The following is a 27,720-nucleotide window of genomic DNA, read 5'->3' on the forward strand; positions in this document are numbered from 1 at the left end:
CTGTTTTGTATGTTATTTCTTAACGGTTAAGTAATTACGGAGGTATCTTTTCTGCTTCCACTTCTCAATTAAATTAATACCTGCAACTAAGCATAAAATCTATTGCATAAGGCTCTTCTTCCAGATTTAAAACAAAACATTTATCAGATCTAATTTCAGACAAATAGATTTGTCTATTTATTGACTTCCCAACTTTATTGCTATAGTACCAGCATTTTGTAAAGTTTGTATTACAGCTGTTGGAAAGTTTTATTAAATGAATTCAAGGGTGAAGAGCCCAACTAAATCAGCCCCACACTCCATTACGGTGACACAAAAAAACACCTTAATTTCTGTTGGATCTCAATGAGAATAGTATGGAAGTCAAATCAGTCAGTAATAAGTGTGTCTGCTGTTGTTTGTGGAGTTGTTTAATGATCCTCTGCTGAGACTGAAGCTGTTTTATTTGATTTGATTTTATTTAATGTTGTAACTGACGTCACTGTTTGTGTTTCTTGTTTATTTTCTTCAGTAATTGTGAGTATTAACAGCAGGTGGTCATCATGTCTGAATTCACTCATTAGTGTTCATTAAAACTGTCAGGTGAACTATATTAGTTAACTAGTGTATGAAATAGTGAACAAGGACACAAAGCGTGATTTCAAACACAGACTTCAAAACATCGAATCTGAACTCTATTAGCTCACAGTTTTCTGCAGTTGGTTACTTTCTCGAAAACAAAAATGTTACCCAGAAAGCACTGTTTTTAACAGAATATTACTGTTTTAGTGAAAAAAACATTATTTTACCGTAGAATCTGACCGTTTTTTAACAGCAATTTTTTACAGTGTGTGTACTTCACATGAAATCTTTTTTACTGCAGCGTTTTGGAGAAACTGGGTATTAACCTATTATAAAGTGATATAAAAACCCCATTTCTAATAAGTAGAAAAAAACAATGGACAGTTCATATACAGGACATACCATACTATATATGTACTTCACATGAAGCGTTTTTACTGCAGCATTTTTAAAAAAACGGGGTATTAACATAATATAAAATACTATAAAGACCACATTTTAAATAGGTAGAAAAAATCTATGGTCAGTTCTTATACAGGACATTCCATACTATATGTGTACTTCACATGAAACCTTTTTACTGCAGTGTTTTGGAGAAATTGTATACAATATATTTCAAAGTGTTCTAAAGACCCCAATTCAAATAAGTAGAAAAAAACAATGGTCAGTTCCTATACAGGATTTCCATACTATATCTGTACTTCACATAAAACTTTTTTACTGCAGCATTTTGGAGAAATGGGGTATTAAAATAATATAAAGTGCTATAAAGACCTCATTTCAAATAAGTAGAAAAAAACAATGGTCAGTTCTAGTACAGGACATCCCATACTATGTGTGTACATTACATGAAACCTTCTTACTGCACTGTTTTGGAGAAATGAGGTATTAACACAACAAAGTGATATAAAAACCCCACTTCAAATAAGTAGAAAAAAACAATGGTCGGTTCTTATACAGGACATCCCATACTAATTATGTACTTCACATGAAACCTTTTTACTGCAGCATTTTAGAGAAACGGGGTGTTAACATAGAAAAAAAGTACTATAAAGTCCCCCTTTCAAATAAGTAGAGAAAAACAATGGTCAGATCTTATACACGACACCCTTATCTCTGTGTGTACTTCACATGAAAGCTTTTTACAGCAGCATTTTAAAGACACGGGGGAATTAACATAGTATAAAGTAATATAAGGACCCCGTTTTAAATAAGTAGAAATAAACAATGGTCAGTTCTTATACAGGACATCCCGTACTATATGTGTACTTCACATTAAACCTTCTTACTGCACTGTTTTGGAGAAATTGTATATTAATATGATTTAAAGTGTTACAAAGACCCCATTTTTAATAAGTAGAAAAAGACAATGGTCAGTTCTTACATAGGACATCCCATACTATGTACTTGACATGAAACTTTCTTACTGCACTGTTTTGGAGAAATGGGGTATTAACATAATATAAAGTACTATAAAGACCCCATTTCCAATAAGTAGAAAGAAACAATGGTCAGTTCTTATTCAGGACATCCCATACTATATGTGTACTTCACATAAAAACTTTTTACTGCACTGTTTTGGAGAAACGGGGTAATAACCTGATATAAAGTGCTATAAAGACCGCATTTCAAATAAGTAGAAAAAAACAATAGTCAGTTCTTATACAGGACATCCCATACTATATATCTACTTCACATAAAACCTTTTTACTCCAGCATTTTAAAGAAACTGGGTGTTAACATATTTTATAGTGCTATAAAGAGCCCATTTCCAATAAGTAGAAAAAAACAATGGTCAGTTCTTAAACAGGACGTCCCATACTATGTGCACTTCACATTAAAACCTTTTTACTGCAGCGTTTTGGAGAAACAGGGTATTAATATATTATAAAGTGCTATAAGGAGCCCATTTCTAATAAGTAGAAAAAAACAATGGTCAGTTCTTATACAGGACATCCTATACTATATGTGCACTTCACATAAAATCTTTTTTACTGCAGCGTTTTGGAGAAACTGGATATTAACCTATTATAAAGTGACATAAAAACCCAATTTCTAATAAGTAGAAAAAAACAAAGGACAGTTCTTATACAGGACATCCCATACTATATGTACACTTCACATGAAATATTTTTTACTGCAGCGTTTTGGAGAAACGGGGTATTAACATATTATAAAGTGATATAAAATACCCATTTCTAATAAGTAGAAAAAAACAATGGACAGTTCTTATACAGGACATCCCATACTATATCTGTACTTCACATGAAACCTTTTTACTGCAGCGTTTTGGAGTATTAAGTTACTAATGTAATTCAAAACGTTATAAAGACCCCATTTCAAATAAGTAGAAAAAAACAATGGTCAGTTCTTATACAGGACATCCCATACTATATGTGTACTTCACATGAAACCTTTTTACTGCAGCATTTTGGAGAAACGGAAATTAACATTATTCATAGTGCTATAAAGACCCCAATTCAAATAAGTAGAAAAAAACACAATGGTCAGTTCTTATACAGGACATCACATACTATATGTGCACTTCACATGAAACCTTTTTACTGCAGAGTTTCGGAGAAACAGGGTATTAACCTATTATAAAGTGCTATAAAGAGTCCAATTCTAATAAGTAGAAAAAAACAATGGTCAGTTCTCATACAGGACATCCAATACTATATGTGCACTTCACATGAAACCTTTTTACTGCAGCGTTTTGGAAAAACAGGGTATTAACATATTAGACAGTGCTATAAAGAGCCCATTTCCAATAAGTAGAAAAAACCATGGTCAGTTCTTATACAGGACATCCCATACTATATGTGTACTTCACATGAAACCTTTTTACTAAAGCGTTTTGGAGAAACAGGGTATTAACATATTATAAAGTACTATAAAGACCGCATTTCAAATAAGTAGAAAAAAACAATGGCCAGTTCTTATACAGTACATCCCATACTATAAATTTACTTCACATGAAACCTTTTTACTGCAGCATTTTAAAGAAATGGGGTATTAACATAATATAATATAACTTAATATAACAATTTAGTCTCCACTTTCCTTGCTAATATGCAACTCCCTCTCTGACTCCTACACTAACTATAAAAAAATACTAATGTTTTGCTTCTCACACTCTTTAAACACCTGAAACTTGCCTACAGCACTTTTTCATTGTTGCTCTAACAGTTGTGTAAATTGCTTCCTTGTCCTCATTTGTAAGTCGCTTTGGATAAAAGCGTCCGCTAAATGACTAAATGTAAATGTATAAAGTACTAAAAAGACCGCATTTTAAATAAGTGGAAAAAAACAATGGTCAAATATTATACAGGACATCCTAATCAATGTGTGTACTTCACATGAAACCTTTTTACTGCAGCATTTTAAAGAAACGGGGTATTAACATAATATAAAGTACTATAAAGACTGCATTTTAAATAAGTAGAAAAAAAACAATGGTCAGTTCTTATACAGGACATTCCATACTATATATGTACTTCACATGAAAACTTTTTACTGCAGCATTTTAAAGAAACGGGGGATTTAACATAATATAAAGTACTATAAAAACCCCATTTTAAATAAGTAGAAAAAACAATGATCCGTTCTTATACAGGACATTTCATACTATACGTGTACTTCACATTAAACCTTCTTACTGCACTGTTTTGGAGAAACTGGTATTAAAATAGAAAAAAGTACTAATAAGACTCCATTTCAATTAAGTGGAAAAAATCAATGGTCAGTTCTTACATAGGACATCCCATACTATATGTGTACTTCACATGAAACCTTTTTACTGTAGCATTTTAAAGAAATGGGCTAGTAATATAACATAAAGTACTACAAAGACCGCATTTTAAATAAGTAGAAAAAAACAATTGTCAGTTGTTATACAGTACATCCCATACTATATGTGTACTTCACATGAAAACTTCTTACTGCACTGTTTTGGAGAAGCGGGGTATTAACATAATAATATAAAATGATATAAAAAAAACCATTTCAAATAAGTAGAAAAAACAATGGTCAGTTCTTATACAGGACATCCTAAACTATATATGTACTTCACATGAAACCTTTTTACTTCAGCATTTTAAAGAAACGGGGCATTAACATAATATAAAGTACTATAAAGACTTCATTTTAAATAAGTAGAAAAAACAATGGTCAGTTGTTATACAGGACATCCCATACTATATGTGTACTTCACATGAAAACTTCTTACTGCACTGTTTTGGAGAAGCGGGGTATTAACATAATAATATAAAATGATATAAAAAAACCCATTTCAAATAAGTAGAAAAAACAATGGTCAGTTCTTATACAGGACATCCCATACTATATATCTACTTCACATAAAACCTTTTTACTCCAGCATTTTAAAGAAATTGGGTATTAACATAATATAAACACAGCATTTTAAATAAGTAGAAAAAAACATTGGTCAGTTCTTGTACAGGACATTTCATAGTATATGTGTACTTCACATGAACCTTTTTACTGCAGCATTTTAAAGAAATGGGGTATTAACATAATATAAAGTGATATAAAAACCTCATTAAAAAATAAGTAGAAAAAACAATGGTCAGTTCTTATACAGGACATCCCATAATATATGTGTACTTCACATGAAACCTTTTTACTGCAGCATTTAAAGAAATGGGGTATTAACATACTATAAAGTGACATAAAAACCTAATTTCAAATAAGTAGAAAAAACAACGGTCAGTTCTTATACAGGACATCCTAAACTATATATGTACGTCACATGAAACCTTTTTACTTCAGCATTTTAAAGAAACGGGGCATTAACATAATATAAAGTACTACAAAGACTTCATTTTAAATAAGTAGAAAAAACAATGGTCAGTTTTTATACAGGACATCCCATACTATTTATGTACTTCACATGAAACCTTTTTACTGCAGCAATTTAAAGAAACTGGCTATTAACATAATATAAAGTACTATAAACACCCCATTTCAAATAAGTAGAAAAAAACAATGGTAAGTTCTTATATAGGACATCCTAATCTATGTGTGTACTTTGCATAAAAACTTTTTACTTCAGCATTTTAAAGAAACGGGGCATTAACATAATATAAAGTACTACAAAGACTTCATTTTAAATAAGTAGAAAAAACAATGGTCAGTTTTTATACAGGACATCCCATACTATTTATGTACTTCACATGAAACCTTTTTACTGCAGCAATTTAAAGAAACTGGCTATTAACATAATATAAAGTACTATAAACACCCCATTTCAAATAAGTAGAAAAAAACAATGGTCAGTTCTTATATAGGACATCCTAATCTATGTGTGTACTTTGCATGAAAACTTTTTACTGCAGCATTTTAAAGAAACGGGGGTATTAACCTATTATAAAGTGCTATAAAAACCTCTATTCAAATAAGTAGAAAAAACAATGGTCAATTCTTATACAGGACATCCTATACTATATGTGTACTTCACACTAAACCTCCTAACTGCACTGCTTTGGGGAAATGGGGTATAGATCTAATATAAAGTGCTATAAAGACCGCATTTCAAGTAGAAAAAAACAATTGTCAGTTCTCATACAGGACATCCCATACTATGTGTGTACTTCACATACAATCTTTTTACTGCAGCATTTTAAAGAAACGGGGTATTAACATAATATAAAGTACTATAAAGACCGCATTTTAAATAAGTAGAAAAAAATAAGGGTTGATTCTTATATAGGACATCCAATACTATATATGTAACTATATATGTCCTTCACATGAAACCTTTTTACTGCAGCATTTTGGAGAAATGGGGTATTAACCCATTATAAAGTGCTATAAAGACCACAGTTTAAATAAGTAGAAGACAACAATAGTCAGTTCTTATACAGGATATTCCATACTATATGGGTACTTCACATAAAGCCTTTTTACTTCAGTGTTTTGGAGAAACAGGGTATTAACATATTACAAAGTGCTATAAAGACCCCATTTCAAATAAGTAGAAAAAACAATGGTCAGTTCATATATAGGACATCCCATACTATGTGTGTACTTCACATGAAACCTTTTTATTGCAGCATTTTGAAGAAATGGGGTATTAACCTATTATAAAGTGCTACAAAGACCGCATGTCAAATAAGTAGAAAAAAAAATTGGTCAGTTCTTATATAGGGCATCCCATACTATATGCGTACTTCACATGGAACATTCTTACTGCAGCATTTTCGAGAAATGGGATATTAACATATTACAAAGTGCTATAAAGACCCAATTTCTAATAAGTAGAAGAAAACAATTGCCAGTTTTTATACAGGGCGTCCTATACTATACACATACTTCATGTGAAGACTTCTCAACAAATAATTTTGGAGAAATTGGGAAATAACAAAATTCAAGTGTTTTAAAGACCCCATTTTTTAGAAGTAGAATACAAAAATAGTCAGTTTTTGTAGAGGACATCTCATAAAATTTGCATACATCATATGAAGCCTTCTTACTACTACATTTTAGAGAAATTGGGTAGGAGAAAAACAGGGTAGGAGTGCTAAAGAGTGCTAACGAAAACAAACACAAAACAGGAATCCAAGAATTATCAAAATACAAAAACTAGATGACCAGACAAACATACCAAATGTGAGGAGCTAACAAAATCCTAAGGCAACTAAAACAGAGGACAAGAGGGTTTATAAAGACAGGACTAAATTACCAAACACAAAACAGCTGTAACATAACACAATCAGTAATACAAAGGATTATGGGAAATGAAGTGAAACTACAAAACAAACTAGTGCCCTCAAGTGTCCAAACTAGGGCACTGCAACAGGTGTGACACACATAGATTAGAATGTCCTGTATAAGATCTGACCATTGTTTTTTTCAACTTATTTGAAAGGGGGTCTTTATAGTACTTTTTTCAATAAATACCCCGTTTCTCCAAAATGCTGCAGTAAAAAGGTTTCATGTGAAGTACATATATAGTATGGGATGTCCTGTATAAGAACTGACCATTGTTTTTTTCTACTTATTTGAAATGGGGTTTTTATACCACTTTATATTATGTTAATACCTCATTTCTCCAAAGCAGTGCTGTAAGAATGTTTAATGTGATGTAAACACATAGTATGGAATGTCCTGTACAAGAACTGACCATTGTTTTTTCTACTTATTTGAAATGGGGTCTTTATAGCACTTTATATTATGTTAATACCCCCTTTCTCCAAAATGCTGCAGTAAAAAGGTTTCATGTGAAGTACACATATAGTATGGTATGTCCTGTATAAGAACTGACTATTGTTTTTTTCTACTTTTTTGAAATGCGGTCTTTATAGCACTTTATATTAGGTTATTACCTCAATTCTCCAAAACAGTGCAGTAAAAAGTTTTTATGTGAAGTACACAAAAAGTATGGGATGTCCTGAATAAGAACTGACCATTGTTTCTTTCTACTTATTGGAAATGGGGTCTTTATAGTACTTTATATTATGTTAATACCCCATTTCTCCAAAACAGTGCAGTAAGAAAGGTTTATGTCAAGTACATAGTATGGGATGTCCTATGTAAGAACTGACCATTGTTTTTTCTACTTATTGGAAATGGGCTCTTTATAGCACTTTATCATATGTTAATACCCTGTTTCCCAAAAACGCTGCAGTAAAAATGTTTCATGTGAAGTGCACATATAGTATGAAATGTCCTGTATAAGAACTGACCATTGTTTTTTTCTACTTATTTAAAATAAACTCTTTATAGTACTTTATATTATGTTAATACCCCGTTTCTTTAAAATGCTGCAGTAAAAAGCTTTTATGTGAAGTACACACATAGATTAGGATGTCCTGTATAAGATCTGACCATTGTTTTTTTCTACTTATTTGAAAGGGGGTATTTATAGTACTTTTTCTATGTAATACCCTGTTTCTCCAAAATGCTGCAGTAAAAAGGTTTCATGTGAAGTACACATATAGTATGGGATGTCCTGTATAAAAACTGACAATTGTTTTTTCTACTTATTTGAAATGGGGTTTTTATATCACTTTATATTATGATGTTAATACCCCGCTTCTCCAAAACAGTGCAGTAAGAAGTTTTCATGTGAGGTACACATATAGTATGGGATGTCCTGTATAACAACTGACAAATGTTTTTTCCTTCTTATTTAAAATGCGGTTTTTATAGTACTTTATATTATGTTAATATCCTGTTTCTTTAAAATGCTGCAGCAAAAAGATTTCATGTGAAGTACACACATAGATTAGCATGTCCTGTATAAGATCTGACCATTGTTTTTTTCTACTTATTTGAAATGGGGTTTTTATACAACTTTATGTTATGTTAATACCTCATTTCTCCAAAACAGTGCAGTAAGAATGTTTCATGTGATGTACACACAAAATATGGAATGTCTTGTACAAAAACTGACCATTGTTTTTTTCTACTTATTTGAAATGGGGTCTTTATAGCACTTTATATTATCTTAATACCCCATTTCTCTAAAATGCTGCAGTAAATAGGTTTCATGTGAAGTACAGATATAGTATGGGATGTCATGTATATTAACTGACCATTGTTTTTTTCTACTTATTTAAATTGGGGTCTTTATAACACTTTGTAATATAATATTATACAATTTCTCCAAAACACTGCAGTAATAAGGTTTCATGTGAAGTCCACACATAGTATGGGATGTCCTGTGTAAGAACTGACCATTGTTTTTTTCTACTTATTTAAAATGCGGTCTTTATATTATTTTATATTATGTTAATACCCCGTCTCTTTAAAATGCTTCAGTAAAATGGTTTCTCGTGAAGTACATATATAGTATGGGATGTCCTGTATAAGAACTGACCATTGTTTTTTTCTACTCATTTAAAATGCGGCCTTTATAGTATTTTATATTTTGTTAATACCCCGTCTCTTTAAAATGCTGCAGTAAAAAGGTTTCATGTGAAGTACATATATAGTATGGGATGTCCTGTATAAGAACTGACCATTGTTTTTTTCTACTTATTTGAAATGGGGTCTTTATAGCACTTTATTTTATGTTAATACCCCATTTCTCTAAAATGCTGCAGTAAATAGGTTTCATGTAAAGTAGAGATATAGTATGGGATGTCCTGTACAATAACTGACCATTGTTTTTTTCTACTTATTTAAATTGGGGTCTTTATAACACTTTGAAATGTAATATTAATCAATTTCTCCAAAACACTGCAGTAATAAGGTTTCATGTGAAGTCCACACATAGTATGGGATGTCCTGTGTAAGAACTGACCATTGTTTTTTTCTACTTATTTAAAATGCGGTCTTTATAGTATTTTATATTATGTTAATACCCCGTCTCTTTAAAATGCTGCAGTAAAAAGGTTTCATGTGACGTACATATATAGTATGGGATGTCCTGTGTAAGAACTGACCATTGTTTTTTTCTACTTTTTTTAAAATGCGGTCTTTATAGTATTTTATATTATGTTAATACCCCGTCTCTTTAAAATGCTGCAGTAAAAAGCTTTCATGTGAAGTACATATATAGTATGGGATGTCCTGTATAAGAACTGACCATTGTTTTTTTCTACTTATTTAAATTGGGGTCTTTATAACACTTTGAAATATAATAATATACAATTTCTCCAAAACACTGCAGTAATAAGGTTTCATGTGAAGTTCACACATAGTATGGGATGTCCTGTATAAGAACTGACCATTATTTTTTTCTACTTATTAAAAATGGGGTCTTTATAGTATTTTTTATTATGTTAATACCTTGTCTCTTTAAAATGCTGCAGTAAAAAGGTTTCATGTGAAGTACATATATAGTATGGGATGTCCTGTATAAGAACTGACTATTGTTTTTTTCTACTTATTAGAAATGGGGTCTTTATAGCACTTTATATTATGTTAATACCCCATGTCTGAAAAATGCTGCAGTAAAAAGGTTTCATGTGAAGTACACATAGAGTATGGGATGTCTTATATAAGAACTGACCATTGTTTTTTTCTACTTATTAGAAATAGGGTCCTTATAACACTTTAAATCATATTAATACCCCATTTCTCCAAAACAGTGCAGTAAGAAGGTTTAATGTGAGGTACACACATAGTATGAATTGTCCTGTATAAGAACTGACCATTGTTTTTTTCTACCTATTTAAAATAAACTCTTTATAGTACTTTATATTATGTTAATACCCTGTTTCTTTAAAATGCTGCAGTAAAAAGCTTTTATGTGAAGTAAACACATAGATTAGGATGTCCTGTATAAGATCTGACCATTGTTTTTTTTTCTACTTATTTGAAAGGGGATATTTATAGTACTTTTTCTATGTAATACCCTGTTTCTCCAAAATGCTGCAGTAAAAAGGTTTCATGTGAAGTACACATATAGTCTGGGATGTACTGTATAACAACTGACAATTGTGTTTTCTACTTATTTGAAATGGGGTTTTTATACAACTTTATGTTATGTTAATACCTCATTTCTCCAAAACAGTGCAGTAAGAATGTTTCATGTGATGTACACACATAATATGGAATGTCTTGTACAAAAACTGACCATTGTTTTTTTATACTTATTTGAAATGGGGTCTTTATAGCACTTTATATTATGTTAATACCCCATTTCTCTAAAATGCTGCAGTAAATAGGTTTCATGTGAAGTACAGATATAGTATGGGATGTCGTGTATAATAACTGACCATTGTTTTTTTTCTACTTATTTAAATTGGGGTCTTTATAACACTTTGAAATATAATATTATACAATTTCTCCAAAACACTGCAGTAATAAGGTTTCATGTGAAGTCCACACATAGTATGGGATGTGCTGTGTAAGAACTGACCATTGTTTTTTTCTACTTATTTAAAATGTGGTCTTTATAGTATTTTATATTATGTTAATACCCCGTCTCTTTAAAATGCTGCAGTAAAAAGGTTTCATGTGAAGTACATATATAGTATGGGATGTCCTGTGTAAGAACTGACCATTGTTTTTTTCTACTTATTTAAAATGCGGTCTTTATAGTATTTTATATTATGTTAATACCCCGTCTCTTTAAAATGCTGCAGTAAAAAGGTTTCATGTGAAGTACATATATAGTATGGGATGTCCTGTATAAGAACTGACCATTGTTTTTTTCTACTTATTTGAAATGGGGTCTTTATAGCACTTTATTTTATGTTAATACCCCATTTCTCTAAAATGCTGCAGTAAATAGGTTTCATGTGAAGTTCACACATAGTATGGGATGTCCTGTATAAGAACTGACCATTATTTTTTTTCTACTTATTTAAAAGGGGGTCTTTATAACACTTTGAAATATAATATTATACAATTTCTTCAAAACACTGCAGTAAAAAGGTTTCATGTGAAGTACATATATAGTATGGGATGTCCTGTGTAAGAACTGACCATTGTTTTTTTCTACTTATTTAAAATGCGGTCTTTATAGTATTTTATATTATGTTAATACCCTGTCTCTTTAAAATGCTGCAGTAAAAAGGTTTCATGTGAAGTACATATATAGTATGGGATGTCCTGTATAAGAACTGACCATTGTTTTTTCTACTTATTTAAATTGGGGTCTTTATAACACTTTGAAATATAATAATATACAATTTCTCCAAAACACTGCAGTAATAAGGTTTCATGTGAAGTTCACACATAGTATGGGATGTGCTGTATAAGAACTGATCATTGTTATTTTTCTACTTATTAGAAATAGGGTCCTTATAACACTTTAAATCATATTAATATACAATTTCTCTAAAACAGTGCAGTAAGAAGATTTAATGTGAAGTACACATATAGTATGGGATGTCCTGTATAAGAACTGACCATTGTTTTTTTCTACTTATTTGAATTGGGTTTTTTATAGCACTTTAAAATATGTTAATACCCTGTTCCTCCAAAACACTGTAGTTAAAAGTTTTCTTGTGTAGTACAGATATAGTATGGTATGTCCTGTATAAGAACTGACCATTGTTTTTTCCTACTTATTTGAAATGTAGTCTTTATAGCACTTTTTATTAGGTTAATAGCTCGTTTCTCCAAAACAGTGCAGTAAAAAGATTTCATATGAAGTACACATATAGCATGGGATGTTCTGTACAGGAACTGATCATTGTTTTTGTCTACTTATTGGAAATTGGGTCTTTATAACACTGAGTAATGTTAATACCCAATTTCTCCAAAACACTGCAGTAACAAGCCTTTATTTGAAGTTTAGAATGTGATGTCCTGTATTAGACCTGACTATTGTTTTTTTCTACATATTTTAAATGAGCAATTTTTTTCCAAATTGCTGAAGTAAAAAGTATTCAGATGTAGTATATATGCATATAGCATGGGACATCCAGTATCAAACCAGATCAGTCTTTTATTTAACTTATGTCAAACAATGTATTTATAGCACTTTAAAGACTTTATAGCTCAATAATAGCACATTTCTCCAAAATGCTGCAGTAAGTTATTATGAGGTATGCATATAATATTGGATGTCCTGTCCATTGTTTTCTTCTGCTCACCTAAATGAGGTCTTTTACATGAGGTATTCATTTACATCCTGTATCATTTACATCCAGCAGCGGCGCCGGTTACTGCTTTCTCTTTTCTTTCCCCATTCTTTAAACAGATTATTAACAGGTCTAATGTTAACGTGATCCTATTATCACACGGTATGCTTTTCACCAGCTTTCCTTTGCTGTGTGTGTGTGTGTGTGTGTGTGTGTGTGTGTGTGTGTATATATATATATATATATATATATATATATATATATATATATATATATATATATATATATATATATATTTATATAATAAGATTGCTTTAATAGGAGATTAACTCATTGTTTGGTTAACTGGTGATCTGGGAGCTTTAGCCAGAACAATTAGAGAAAAGTTTTGTTAAATAAAAAGAGTATGTGTACAGCTATATTTAGCTTTTTTTTGACACATTATTTAAAATTTGTGGCTGAGAAATAGTTATTTATTTTTGTTGTGGTCAGAAATGCATTTGGTAAATGCTTAATTTTGAGTCCTGTAAAGTCACGTATAATAAAAACTAATTGCAGTGCTACACAGGGCCGGAGCGGGACTCTTTTACAGCCCTGGAGATTCAAGCCTTAGACCGGCCCACCTCAGTTCACGACTGACTATATTAAAATCAGGTCATTTCCAATTCAGTTTCTAATGACACGATCACGTCTTTACAAGGACACAGCTGCTTTTAAGATTAAAGGGGAGCTGAATCTCCAACACTATTCTTTACAACAGCATAACGTCCTTTCCTGCAATATCTGAATATATATTCTGTGCTGAACTCTTTATAGATATCCAGTCCTTTATAACGGTGGTCACACAAAAAATAAAATATGTACACCTATATAAGTAACCCAAACAGTATTACATGTCTTAGCACTAAAAATGAAAATAAATGACTCGGGTGAGGTTTGAACTCCGGTCAGCGGCGTCATAATGAAATGTGCTGACCACTGGACCACAATGGCTTCAGCATTTACTCTCCTTTTTAGATTTCTGATCAAGGTATGTCAGATTTATTTCAGTTTTTCTCCTTTGGTTTGGCTCATTTCCTGAAACAGGAATTACATTCTCAAAACAACATGGACAAACCTCCAAACCACTTGGCAATTGTTTACAACAGAATGAATTTCTTATTCATTTTATCAAATTGTTAATGTCTAAGTTCATTTTTGCACATTATTAAGTACAGATAGCCGACAGTTTCCAAGTGAAGAGATCTAGTTGATCTAAACTGATTGTTAATTCTCAGTCTAATGGTCTTTCTCTCCAAAATGTGTCGGCGTCATTTTTTAAATTTTTTTTAATTTTTATTTTTTTATTGGGATTAACAAGACAATACATCATAGTATACAATACAATAAAGGAAAAATTACAGAGTGTCTTATTTTCCTTATTTTCCCACTATCCCCTTAAAATAAAATAAGTTCAAATGTATGAATTATAAACAAACATATCCTCTAAACAAAATAATAATAAATAAAATACAAGAATTAAAAGAAATTGTTAAACAGTATAATAATAAATGAGCAAGTTTACGATACAAGCAAAATAAATACAAAAAAAATAAATAAAATAAATAAAATTATAAAATTATAATAATAACAACAATTGAAAAAAATAGTAATTAAAAGTTCGGTAACACTTTATTTTGATGGTCCCCCTTTAGATAGTCTGTTGACCATAAGCTACTTTTTAAGTTCTTATCTGTTTACTCTCATCTGGGTAGTATCTGTAGATTGTCTTTTAAATGTTTCTAGGCAATCATTACAATGTCTACAACATGTAAACATTCATTAAACTTTTGGTAAGTTAAGTGTTACCAATATAGGTTCTAGATCAGGGGTCTCAAACTCGCGGCCCGCGGGCCATTTGCGGCCCTCAGTGCAATATTTTGTGGCCCGCGCCGACCGCTGTACACTGACAGAATCAGCGGAGCGGGGAAAGAGAGCGCTCCCCGCTCCGCTGATTCTATCCGTACACAGCGGTCACTGGCATTCCCCGCCCGCCGTGTAAACAAAGGCGCGGGGATGCTGGTGACGTCACCACGCACCCCGCCCCTTTGTTAGACGCTGTGACGGGCGGGAAGTGTTAGGAGGGAACTCGCGCCGGCCAGAACCAAGGTAAGCTGTTCCCGCCCCTGCCTGCCTGCCACTTAGCTACCTATCTGCAGCCTGCCACCTAACTAGCTACAGCCTGCATCTTATATATATTATAGGTAGATACAGACTGGTACAGACTGATGTGACTGGAGTGGGGTGGGGGTGTTTTATTTATACATATATACGCCTTTTTTTTTAGGTGAGGGAATGGAAGTTTTGAGTGAGTCTAGACAGGTCTAGACTTAATGATGATCATCTTCAAGCCATACTGAGGGTCTCAACTGCTTCCGCTCTAAAGCCAAATGTGGTTCAGATTTGTGAGAAGAAGTGCTGTCAAGTCTCTGGCAGCAAGGAGTAGGCAAAAGATGCCATGTTCAGAAGAACTGTTCATAATCTTCACTCAATGTTCTATTAATGTTCAGGACACTTCATGTTCAGAAGAAATTATTAAAACTGTTAATAATGACATTTGAGGACTTTTTTTTGTGAAATCCCTTATGCGGCCCAGCCTCACCCAGACTTTGCCTCCTGCGGCCCCCAGGTAAATTGAGTTTGAGACCCCTGTTCTAGATGGTCAACAATGTATCAGTAAATATGCAACAAATCTTCAACAGATGTTCAACACAGTATCAGTAGATAAGCAACAAATCCTCAGCATTAAGGTTCTAGATGTTCAACAATGTATCAGTAAATATGTAACAAATCTTCAACAGATGTTCAACAGAGTATCAGTAGATATGCAACAAATCCTTAACATTTATTAAACTTTTGATAAGTTACGTGCTACCAAATTAGGTTGTAGTGTATTACAGTGTATTAGTAGATATGCAACAAATCTTCAACAAGTTTTCAGTACATTTACCATCAAGATTTTTTGTTGTCAGTGTCTGCATGTAGTTGTTAATCAGTTTATGAATAGACCTTCAGTAAACATTCAGATGCCTATATAGCAATGCAACATAATTTAAAATGAACTTTAAACAAATATAAAGTTAGGGTTAGGTACAAATTTCATTCATGTATTTGCAAAAGTGTTCAACTAACTATTCGTTGCATTTAACCTAACTTTCAGTAGACAGTTAGTTTACTTTAAGTTACATTTATCTGCTCATCTGTTGTCATACTAGGCCCATCAAAATGAAGTGAAAACCTTAGAAATGCTGTTGAATGACTGTAAGGAGCCAACATCACAGACAGCATGGTACTATTACTATTCTGTAAATGTTCAGCAGATAGTCAACAGACAGGTAGTAGCAACACTGGTGCAAGTATTTGAAGACACACAACAGCACCACACATACAAAAACATAAAAATAAATACCAGAGTCATTAGTTCGTTCAACTGCTTTTAATGTATTGCTGTCAAAAAAAAATGAACAGCCCAGATAATTAAGCTAAAGAAAACATTAACTTCAGGACAACTAAAAACAATTGTTACATTTGAAGAGTTTAGATGCAAAACCATATCCGCTTGTTAAGTGATGACGTATGTAATACTGTTTCCGGGTCCAAGTCACCATTCATTTGAGTGGAGAAATCATTCGTTTATGATTACGTTTCATTCCTATCACACATTAAAGTTAATTTTATATAAAACCATAGTGTACACAACAATCTCTGGGCTTGCTGCATAACAAATACCAAAAATGTAACAATTAAAAAAAAATAAAAATCACTTTTTGACATCGGATATAAGGCATGGACATATTCACTGCGATCGTGATTTTCGAAAGTATTAAATCGCTTTGCAAACGTTTATTATTACCATTTCATGAGTCTCCCCATTCAGTTGAATAGAGTTGACTTGGACCCGGAAGCCGCTTCGCGTGACGTCACACTTGACTTAACAAGCGGATAACATTCATTAATTCATTTTTTTTTCAGCTTAGTCCCTTTGTTAATCAGGGGTTGCCAAAGCGGAAGGAACCACCAACTTATTCAGCATATGTTTTTATGCAGCGGATGCCCTTCCAGCCATCACTGGAAAACAACCATACACACTCATTCACACACTCATACACTACATACAAATTAGCCTACCCAATTCCCCTGTACCACATGTTTTTGGACTTGTCAGGAAAACCAGAGCACCCAGAGGAAACCCACATGAACATGGGGAGAACATGCAAACTCCACACAGAAACACCAACTGACCCAGCCGAGGCTCGAACCAGTGACCTTCTTGCTGTGAGGCAAACATGCTACGCACTGCACCACCATGCAGGCACCATATACATTTTTTTCTCAGTTCTGCAATTTAACTTTTTTTGTGGCAATTTTTTTTTTCATTGTCTTTAACATAGAAGGCTGAAAAAAAAACTAATTTTAGAAAAACAATTTAAATGGCAGGCAATGTGGTGGCGCAGAGGGTAAAACGTTCGCCTCACAGTAAGAAGGTCGTTGGTTTGAGCCTCAGCTAGGTCAGGTGGCATTTCTGTGTGGAGTTTGCATGTTCTCCCTGTGTTCGCGTGGGTGTCCTCCGGGTGCTCCGGTTTCCTCCTCAAGTCCAAAGACATGCGGTACAGGTAAATTGAGTAGGCTCAAATATGTGTGTGTTTGGATGTTTCCCAGTGACGCATTGCAGCTTGTAGGGCATCTGCTGTGTAAAACATGGAATGGTTCATTCCATTGTGGCAACCCTAGATTAATAAAGGGACTAAGGTGAAAAGAAAATTAATTAATATATATATATATTAATAATATATATAATTTATATATATATATATATATATATATATATATATATATATTTTTTTTTTTTTTTTTTTGGCATTTTAAGCTAAGCTTATTGTGCTGTAAGTTTTGCTTCTACATTTTACCAACAGTAAACAGGAGCATTATTGAACAAAGAAACATACAGTAAACATGGCAACAATAAGTGACATAGCAAATCTACTCTAATCTCTTATTCAGATAAAAAGACAAAAGTGAACCCTTCCTTTTCATTGATACAACCTTTATGCAAAAATCTCCAAAACTGAGCTCTCTACACTTTTGAGCGAACTGTTAATTTTCCTGGTGTGAAGCTGATGCTGTTAAATTGCTCCCTGTTAGCAAAGTACAGCTCTGCAATTGCAGCAAGCTGATCCACTGCATTTTGAGAGACACCTTCTCTCTGAAACGCTCTGGTCATGGTTGGTCCATGTCTTGTCCGCTTCAAAAGCCTTTTGTAGCAATGTATGACATCACGAACAGCTGAAAAACAATTTAAAACATTAATACCTTCATGACCAAATAATCACAATGCAACCACCTATCGTAAGCCTAATGAGCACGTAAAATTATAGAAATAAGTATCATTAACATGCACATTTTTGTGTGTGTGTGTGTGTGTGCGTGCAAGACAGCATGTGCTAGGGTGTGTAAGAGAGAGCCAGTACATGTTTATGAGAGAGCATGTAGAAGTGTGTGTGTGTGAGAGAGAGCATGTACATGTGTCTGTGAGATGTCTATGTGTTTGTGTTGGCAACATTGTATTATTTAGCCATGCTAAAAAAGTAATTCTGACATGAATTGAGATAGAATGTAGGTGTGTGTGAGAGAGAGCATGTACAAGAGTGAGTGTGTTAGTGAGAGTGTGTACAAGTGTGTGTGTGTGTGTGTGTGTGTGTGTGAGTGAGACTAGTTAGTTACTGTTGTGGTGAAATTTGCTGTCCTGAAAACTTGTCAGACCAAACAGTTATTTACTTTTTGGTTTTATTTATTTAATTAAAAAAGAACTATAAAGAATATTTTCTACATAATATAATAATTTTTATTTTAAAATTGTATTTTAAATAATAATAGGCCTAAACACACACACACACACACACACACACACAGTATAAAAATTGGTTATTAATCATGTAATACACACCCAGTCTAAAGACACATTATTAAAACATGCAAAATTACTTGAAATTTATACAAGTTTTCATGACAGATGGTGATTAAGTGGCCAAGTAAATTGTTTTTGCCTTTATCACTTCGTCTGAACTTGAAAACAGAATTATTTATGCTTTTTAAATCTAGTTTTATAACAACTAACTACTATATAGGCTAAGTTGAAATGGATCTAAGAAACTATGTTGATGCGAGCTGATGACTTTCCATTGGGCCTACTTGAAACAGTAACACAGTAAAATCACAAGTAACATTTGGTCAAAACTTCACACGTACCTTTTCTTCCACGGAAGTTGCATTTGGGTTGATCACGGAGAACAAATTAGCGTTCCTGTCGTTAAGGGAGCTTCATTTAGGCGGCAATCCTTTTTAAGCACCTTTTAAGTAGTTTTCCTGTAGAGGGCGCTTAGCTGTACATAATTTAAAGTCGAGTCTTATGGGAAAGATTAAAAACACTCATATTTTATAAAAACGAGTCATATTACATCTAGCTATATCATGTACAAATCAAAATGGTCCAGCTAACATTTAAAAAATTATTAAATAAAGTTTTTTGAATCATCGGAAATGACTATGTGATGACAGCGCTTAGAAATGTAACAGGTACCCTGTGACATCGACATAAGTTAGTACCCCGAACAGTTGGGACCAATGACTTTAAAAGCCGATATAAATATAATAAAAATAATAAACTTTATGAAGATTTCTCATTAGATTAATATTATAAATTCAAACCGCAAAGAACAAAATAATTTTAAATATCTGGGCCGCCAAGTCCCGCCCATTTCCGGATTTGTCTTTTCCGCGCCAACAGAGCATTATGCTGCATCTAAATTCATGAGTTCGTGCTGTAGCAGTTTAGGTAATGTATTTTCGCGAATGTAAATTAGTAAAAATAATAGGTTTAATCAGATGTGTAAATGAGCACTTTTTTAAGATCACTCTGAGACAGTTTATATTAGTGAAACAAGTCACGTCTGAAATTAATACAGTGAATGCAAAGAAAAAGACAACGAAAATCATGAAAATGGTGACATCTTGTAAAGACGGCTACATCTGGTTAGTATATTATATTTATTTTATCCATATCCTATTCAGAAAATAACATCAATAAAAGTAAGTTATTATTGGGCTATTATAGCATATTTGCTTTAAGTTTAACAATTATTTTAAGCACTTACAAGTTTCACCCTCTTATAGTACTGTAAATGTTTGAAACCTTTTAAATTTGGATTTTCTTTCAATGCTTTCAACTTTTAAACTAGACAGTAAAGTTCGTCGAGACAAACTTTGAGGCTGGCTTGACAAAGCCTGTTGGTAATAGTTTGTTTAGTTTAAAAACAGTTTGAAAAAGTATAAGTAGCATGTTATTAGCATGATTCTAGCATAGATTAGCATGGTTTTAGCATGAATTAGCATCTTATTAGTACGTTTCTAGCATGGATTAGCATGTTATTAGCATGAATTAGCATGATTCTAGCACGATTTAGCATGTTACTAGCATAATTCTAACATGAATTAGTGTGTTATTAGCATGATTGTAGTAAAATTAACATGTTACTACCATGATTCTAGCATGAATTAGCATGTTATTAGGATGATTCTAGCAGGAATTAGCATGTTATTAGCAAAATTCTAGTATGAACTAGCATGTCACTAGCATGATTCTAGTATGAATTAGCATGTCACTAGCATGAGTCTAGTATGAATTAACATGTTACTAGCATGATACTAGTATAAATTAGCATGTTATTAGCATGATTCTAGCATGAATTAGCATGTTATTACCATGATTCTAGTATGAATTAGCATGTCACTAGCATGAGTCTAGTATGAATTAGCATGTTACTAGCATGATTCTAGTGTAAATTAGCATGTTATTAGCATGATTCTAGCATGATAAAGCATGTTACTAGCATGACTCTAGCATGAATTAGTATGTTATTAGCATGATTCTAGTATGAGTTAGCATGTTATTAGCATGTTTCTAGCATGAGTTAGCATGATACTAGCATGATTCTAGGATGAACTAGCATGATTCCAGTATGAATTAACATGTTATTAGCATGATTCTAGCATGAATTAGCATGTTACTAGCATGATTCCAGTATGAATTAGCATGTTACTAGCATGAGTCTAGTATGAATTAGCATGTCATAAGCATGATTCTAGTATGAATTAGCATGTTATTAGCATGATTCTAACATGAATTAGCATGTTACTAGCAAGATTCCAGTATCAATTAGCATGTTATTAGCATGATTCTAGCATGAATTAGCATCTTACTAGCATGATTCCAGTATGAATTAGCATGTTACTAGCATGATTTTAGCATGAATTAGCATGTTACTAGCACGATTTTAGCATGAATTAGCATGATTCTAACATGAAGTTAGCATGTTGTTAGCATGATTCTAGCATGAATTAGCATGTGCTAAGGTGTTGCTAGGTGGTTGCTAAGGTGTTGCTAGACGGTTGCTAGGGTGTCCTAAGTGGTTGCTAGGTGGTTGCTAAGGTGTTGCTAGGCGGTTGCTAGGGTGTTTTGAGTGGTTGCTAGGCGGTTGCTAAGGTGTCCTAAGTGGTTGCTAGATGGTTGCTAGGGTATTCTGAGTGGTTGCTAAGGCGTTGCTAGGTGGTTGCTTGGGTGTTCTGAGTGGTTATTAGGTGGTTGCTAAGGTGTTGCTAGGTGGTTGCTAGGGTGTCCTGAGTGGTTGCTAGGTGGTTGCTAAGGCGTTGCTAGGCAGTTGCTAGGGTGTTATGAGTGGTTGCTAGGTGGTTGCTAAGGTGTTGCTAGGCGGTTGCTAAGGTATCCCAAGTGGTTGCTAGGTGGTTGCTAAGGTGTTGCTAGGTGGTTGCTAAGGTATTCTGAGTGGTTGCTAAGGCGTTGCTAGGCCGTTGCTAGGGTGTCCTGAGTGGTCGCTAGGCCCTTACTAAGGCATTACTAGGCCGTTGCTAGGTGGTTGCTAGGCGGTTGCTAGGGTAATTTGGGTGGTTGCTAGGCAGTTGCTAGGGTACCCTGGTTGGTTACTAGGCAAGCCTCACATACATGCTTGATAAAACATTTATACTTAGTAAGCATTTCTAGCAAGTTACAGTACTTGGCTAGTCAATATTAGCATGTAGCTAATCACTGCTAGTATGTGTAGCATTTAGGAAGTTCCGTTTGCTAGCATGAGTCAAACGAGCCAATCTCCAAGTCTCTACGATGTTCTGATGCTGAGATATAGCTGTTGATGAATGGTTGCTAGGGTACTCTGTTTTGTTGCTATGGGCGAGGTTACAGAGTGCACTTGAATGTGGTTGGCTGTCTAAGTCAAATGAACCAACCCCCATGTCTCTATGACACTGCTATGCAAAGATATGCATCTTGGCCTATTTTAATGGAAGTCTATGGAATCAATTTGGGGGCGTGGCTTGTGAGCTTCATTATCATATTGAGATGCTCATTGGTTGTCTGAGTCAGATGAGCCATCCCCCAAGTCAATAGGACACTGCTAAGCAAAGATATGCATGTAGGCCAGTTATTAACATGAGTCTAGTATGAAGTAGCATGTTACTAGCATGATTCTTGTACAAATTAGCATGTCATTAGCATGTTTCCAGTATGAGTTAGCATGTTATTAGCATGATTAGCATATGAGTAGCATGTTGCTAGCATGATTGGCATGTCATTAGTATGTTAGAATTATAGGCATTTGATAGCACAGCTAATTACAGTCTATAGGACAGTTGCTAGGGTGCAGTATGTGGTAGTTAGGGGTGTGGCTAGAAAGTTAAAAGCTCATCAGTTATTGGTAGTTTGGTAGTCTGAGTTAAATGAGCTCAGCCATTAGTCTCTATGACAGTCTGATGCAGTTATGAGCTCACAAAGTTTGATCCCATGTAAAGTCAATGAGAGTCTTTTGCAATGGAAGTCTACGGGACAGTTGCTAGGGTGCAGTATGTGGTAGTTAGGGGAGTGGCTAGAAAGTTAAAAGCTCATCAGTTATTGGCAGATTGGTAGTTGGAGTTAAATGAGCTCAGCCATTAGTCTGTAGGACAGTCTGATGCAGAGTTATGAGCTCACAAAGTTTGATCCCATGTAAAGTCAATGAGAGTCTTTTGTAATGGAAGTCTACGGGACAGTTTCTAGGGTGCAGTGTGTGGTAGTTAGGGGTGTGGCTAGAAAGGTAAAAGCTCATCAGTTATTGGCAGTTTGGTAGTCTGAGTTAAATGAGCTCAGCCATTAGTCTGTAGGACAGTCTGATGCAGAGTTATGAGCTCACAAGGTTTGATCCCATGTTAAGTCAATGAGAGTCTTTTGAATGGAAGTCTATGGGACAGTTACTAGGGTCCAAAAGTGGTTGCTAGGGCGTGGCTAGAAAGTTTAAAGGTGATCAGTCATTGGCAGTTTGATAGTCTGAGTTAAATGAGCTCAGTTAGAGTTCTGTGCGACAGTCTGACGCAGAGTTACGAGGTCACAAAGTTTGGTCCAATGTTAAGTCTATGGGATTTTTCCGACAGTCCCGGGACGTTTTTCGGAAAACCGAAAGTTGGATCAGTCTGAGGAGATATGGCATACCGAGTCAGACCAGTTTGGAGGTCTGGTGTGAGTTTGGTGGTAATAGCTTGAAAGTTCAAGGAGTAGATAGAGTTTGAATTTTAGTCTCAGAAGAAGAATAATAATAAAATTAATAATAATAATAAGTTTAAATAGTAGAACAGTAGTCTGGCTTTGACAAGCCAGCCTAATTACTTTAAACCATTGTTTTATTCAATATAGAAGCAGTCCTCAAACTTAAAATAAGATGACTATAAATGAGACAGATTATTTTAACTTGTCTATTTATTTGTTTGTGTGTTTGTTTGTTTGTTTGTTTGTTTGCATTGCCAAAGGTAATACATGTTTCATGAATAACTTTACTACTTATTTGCAGGCAGTGCAAGAAGTCATGTAGACGAATTTGGAAAAGTGTAAGGACGAAGTCTATATTTTTCCATTCCCATGCAAGTCATTTCAGTTGGATGAAGTGTATTTACAGGCAAGTTTTCATATGATCTCTACAGCATATTTTCTATGATCTCTAGTAGCCTGTTCTCTAGTATTCTACATATTCATTTTTTTCATTCAGTTTTTTTACTGTAATACAACATTGCAATTTTTAGATTTCACAAGGTCTCCATATGCGACAAGTGGATATGATGTTACCATTGTGTGTATATACATAATATAAATATGTATACTGTTGATGTCAGAATTATTGGCCCCCCTATGATTTTTTTTTTCTTTTTGAAATATTAAAGGAGCAAGGACATTTTCACAGTATATCTGATTTTTTTTTCTTCTGGAGAAAGTCTTATTTATTTTATTTCCACTAGAATAAAAGCAGTTATTAATGTTTAAAAAAAAAACAGTTTATTGGCAAAATTATTAGCCCCTTTAAGCTATATATGTATTTTTTTTGATAGTCTACAGAACAAACCATCATTATACAATAACTTGCCTAATTGCCCTAACCTGCCTAGTTAACCCAATTTACCTAATTAAGCCTTTAAATGTCACTTTAAGCTGTAAGAAGAGTCTTAAAAAATATATAGTAAATTATTATTTATGTCATCATTGCAAAGATAAAATAAATCAGTTATTAAAAATATGTTATTAAAACTATTATGTCTAGAAATGTGTTGATAAAATATTCTCTCCGTTAAACAGAAATTGGTGAAAAAAAATAAACGGGGCTAATATTTTTGACTTTAACCGTGTATATAGGTGACGCAGTGGGTAGCATGTTCACCTCACAGCAAGAAGGGGGTTGGTTCGAGCCTCGGCTGAGTCAGTCATATCTGTGTGGAGTTTGCATGCTTTCCTCGTGTTTGCGTGGGTTTCTTTCGGATGCTTCTGTTTCCACCACAAGTCCAAAGACATGTGCACTGTTAAAAATTGTCCCGTTAAAAAACAGTAAAATACTGGCAGCTGCAGTTGCCAGCAATGTACTGTTATTTTACAGTATGTTGCTGTAAAAATACATGGACTACATTGATATACACAATACTCAAGTGAACTCATTTTGCTCACTGAAAGCAACTGCCTCAACTTGGTCAACTGCTGAATGAGTTTATGAAGTAATGTGCTATATATGCTTAGAAGCATACTTATAATGATAACTTATTTTAGTTAATTAGAAAAGTTCGGTTTAACTCTAATGTCTTATTTTTCACAACTTCACACATACATGTAAATCTGGAATCACCAGAGAGATTCTGACTGCATCAGCAACTAAACAGCCGCTATCTTTAAATAGAGAAACATGCAGAATAACATCAGCAGTTTATTGTTCATCTTTAACTCATACACTGGCTCTACTCTCCTCCACAACGGTGACACACAGAAGAAATTAGCTTCAGGTTTTACAGTAAAATACTGTTTTTTTCCTTGATTTAACAGTAATCTACTGGCAGCTGTGGTTGCCAGCAATCTACTGTTTTTTTACAGTCTATTTCCATAGTGTAAATTAACAGTATATTCCTGTTAAAATACATTTTACACTGTGTTTTTACCTCTCACACCTTTAACCCTTTAAACCCCAGAGCATATACTTCAGTTTTTATTGAAGTGTCCACACTACTGAGTGTTCAAGAAACATGTAGCAAAGCTGAAGTAAATTCTTTAATTAACTGACTAATTAAATGATAATTGAGGATTAACAATGAATAAATGAAGAAATACTGAAGGGAAAAAACAAGAACAGAACATACAAAACTTTAGTCACAGCTTTATAATGAAATAACCTGAAGAACAACAAATGATTAAATCATTTAAATGATCAGCGGATGATTAAACAACTCTACAAACATCATCACCAGCTACACTTATTACTTAATACATGTATTTTTGTATAACATCTACTAAAGTTCTTCTTAAGAAAAAGTTAAAGTTTTACGTCACCATCATGGAGAACAGAGTTTGCTTTAGTTGGGCTCTTAGCCCTGTCATATTTAACATTTATATATCTTGGCTGCTGCAATTGTTAAGAACTTTGTTTGAACAGCTCCTTTGTTGAGGCAAGCCAGCCAAAAACCTAAATAAGGTCTGGTGATGTTCATGTTGCTATTAAATGGCAGAGTCTGTTCTCATTTTGAATAATAAAATTTACTGCTGCTATTCAATGTTAAATCTATTGTTTTACATTATATGTCTATATATGGCAATGATTTCTGGAAGTTTTTAAGATTATCTTGGACAATAACACTGCTCTATGGTGTAAATCGCACTCAAACAGACATCAATAATCAGCATATGAACCTCAATAATGGTGACAACTAACAAAATTAACAGTTTAACTCACAAACAGGCAACTAAAAGTCTAAACATAAACAACAGCAGAATCAAACACAAATAAAGAAAACTGTGAGACCATTATACAACATTTATTTATACCGCAATGCATGCTGGGATATTTGTACAGTGCCACTCCCAGCATGCATTGCAGCATGAAACATTTGAGATGTTACCATTGTTGAGATACAAGGTCAGATTCATGAGGTCTGAGTGTGTATTTGTCATAACTGAACTGTTTTTGTATGTTATTTCTTAACTGTTACGTAATTACAGAGGTATCTTTTCTGTTTCCACTTCTCATTAATTAAATTAATACCTGCAGCTAAGCATAAAATCTATTGCATGAGGCCCTTCTTCCAGATTTACAACAAAACATTTATCAGAATTAATTTCAGACAAATAGATTTCTCTATTTATTGACTTCCCAACTTTAATGCTGTAGTACAAATGTTTTGTAAACTCTGTATTACAGCAGTTTGAAAGTCTTCTTAAATGAGTACAAGGGTGAAGAGCCCAACTAAACCAGCCCCTCACTCCATTACGGTGACACAAAAAACACCTTAATTTCTGTTGGATCTCAATGAGAATTGTATGGCAGTCAAATCAGTCAGTAATAAGTGTGTCTGCTGTTGTTTGTGGAGTTGTTTAATGATCCTCTGCTGAGACTGAAGCTGTTTTATTTTATTTTATTTTATTTAATGTTGTAACTCAAGTCACTGTTTGTGTTTCTTGTTTATTTTCTTCAGTAATTGTAATTATTAACAGCAGGTGTTCATCAGTGTCTGAATTCACTCATTAGTGTTCATTAACTCTGTCAGGTGAACTATATTAGTTAACTAGTGTATGAAATAGTGTACAAGGACACAAAGCGTGATTTCAAACACAGACTTCAAAACATCGAATCTGAACTCTGTTAGCTCACAGTTTTCTGCAGTTGGTTACTTTCTCGAAAACAAAAATGTTACCCAGAAAGCACTGTTTTTAACAGAATATTACTGTTTTAGTGAAAAAACATTATTTTACCGTAGAATCTGACCGTTTTTTAACAGCAATTTTTTACAGTGTGGTACAGGTGAATTGGGTATGCTAAAATTGACCGTAGTGTATGAGTGTGAATGGGTGTTTCCCAGTGATGGGTTGTGGCTGGAAGGGCATCCGCTGTGTAAAACATATGCTGGATAAGTTGGCGGTTCATTCCACTGTGGCGACCCCAGATTAATAAAGGGACTAAGCCGACGAAAATGAATGAATGAATCAATATATATATATATATATATATATATATATATATATATATATATATATATATATATATATATATATATATAT

At 33.5% G+C, this 27,720-nt stretch overlaps 3 protein-coding genes across 3 annotated transcripts in view; 2 read left to right on the top strand and 1 right to left on the bottom strand.

The window, feature by feature from the left end:
- The window catches only part of LOC137491452 (protein NLRC3-like), a 71,265-nt gene that overhangs the window by 32,848 nt on the left and 10,697 nt on the right, over positions 1 to 27,720 (bottom strand). The window lies entirely within an intron of this gene.
- Positions 1 to 27,720, top strand: part of LOC137491119 (uncharacterized) — a 59,219-nt gene that overhangs the window by 13,966 nt on the left and 17,533 nt on the right. The window lies entirely within an intron of this gene.
- The window catches only part of LOC137491165 (uncharacterized), a 514,718-nt gene continuing 506,872 nt past the window's right edge, over positions 19,875 to 27,720 (top strand). The window contains exons 1-2 of the mRNA XM_088650768.1: positions 19,875 to 20,132; positions 23,990 to 27,159. The gene's annotated coding sequence lies outside the window, so the exon portion shown is untranslated. The remainder of the gene's footprint in view (positions 20,133 to 23,989; positions 27,160 to 27,720) is intronic.

This window comes from Danio rerio, chromosome 4, assembly GCF_052040795.2.
Source record: "Danio rerio strain M-AB ecotype USA chromosome 4, GRCz13ab, whole genome shotgun sequence".
Classification (NCBI taxonomy): domain Eukaryota; kingdom Metazoa; phylum Chordata; class Actinopteri; order Cypriniformes; family Danionidae; genus Danio; species Danio rerio.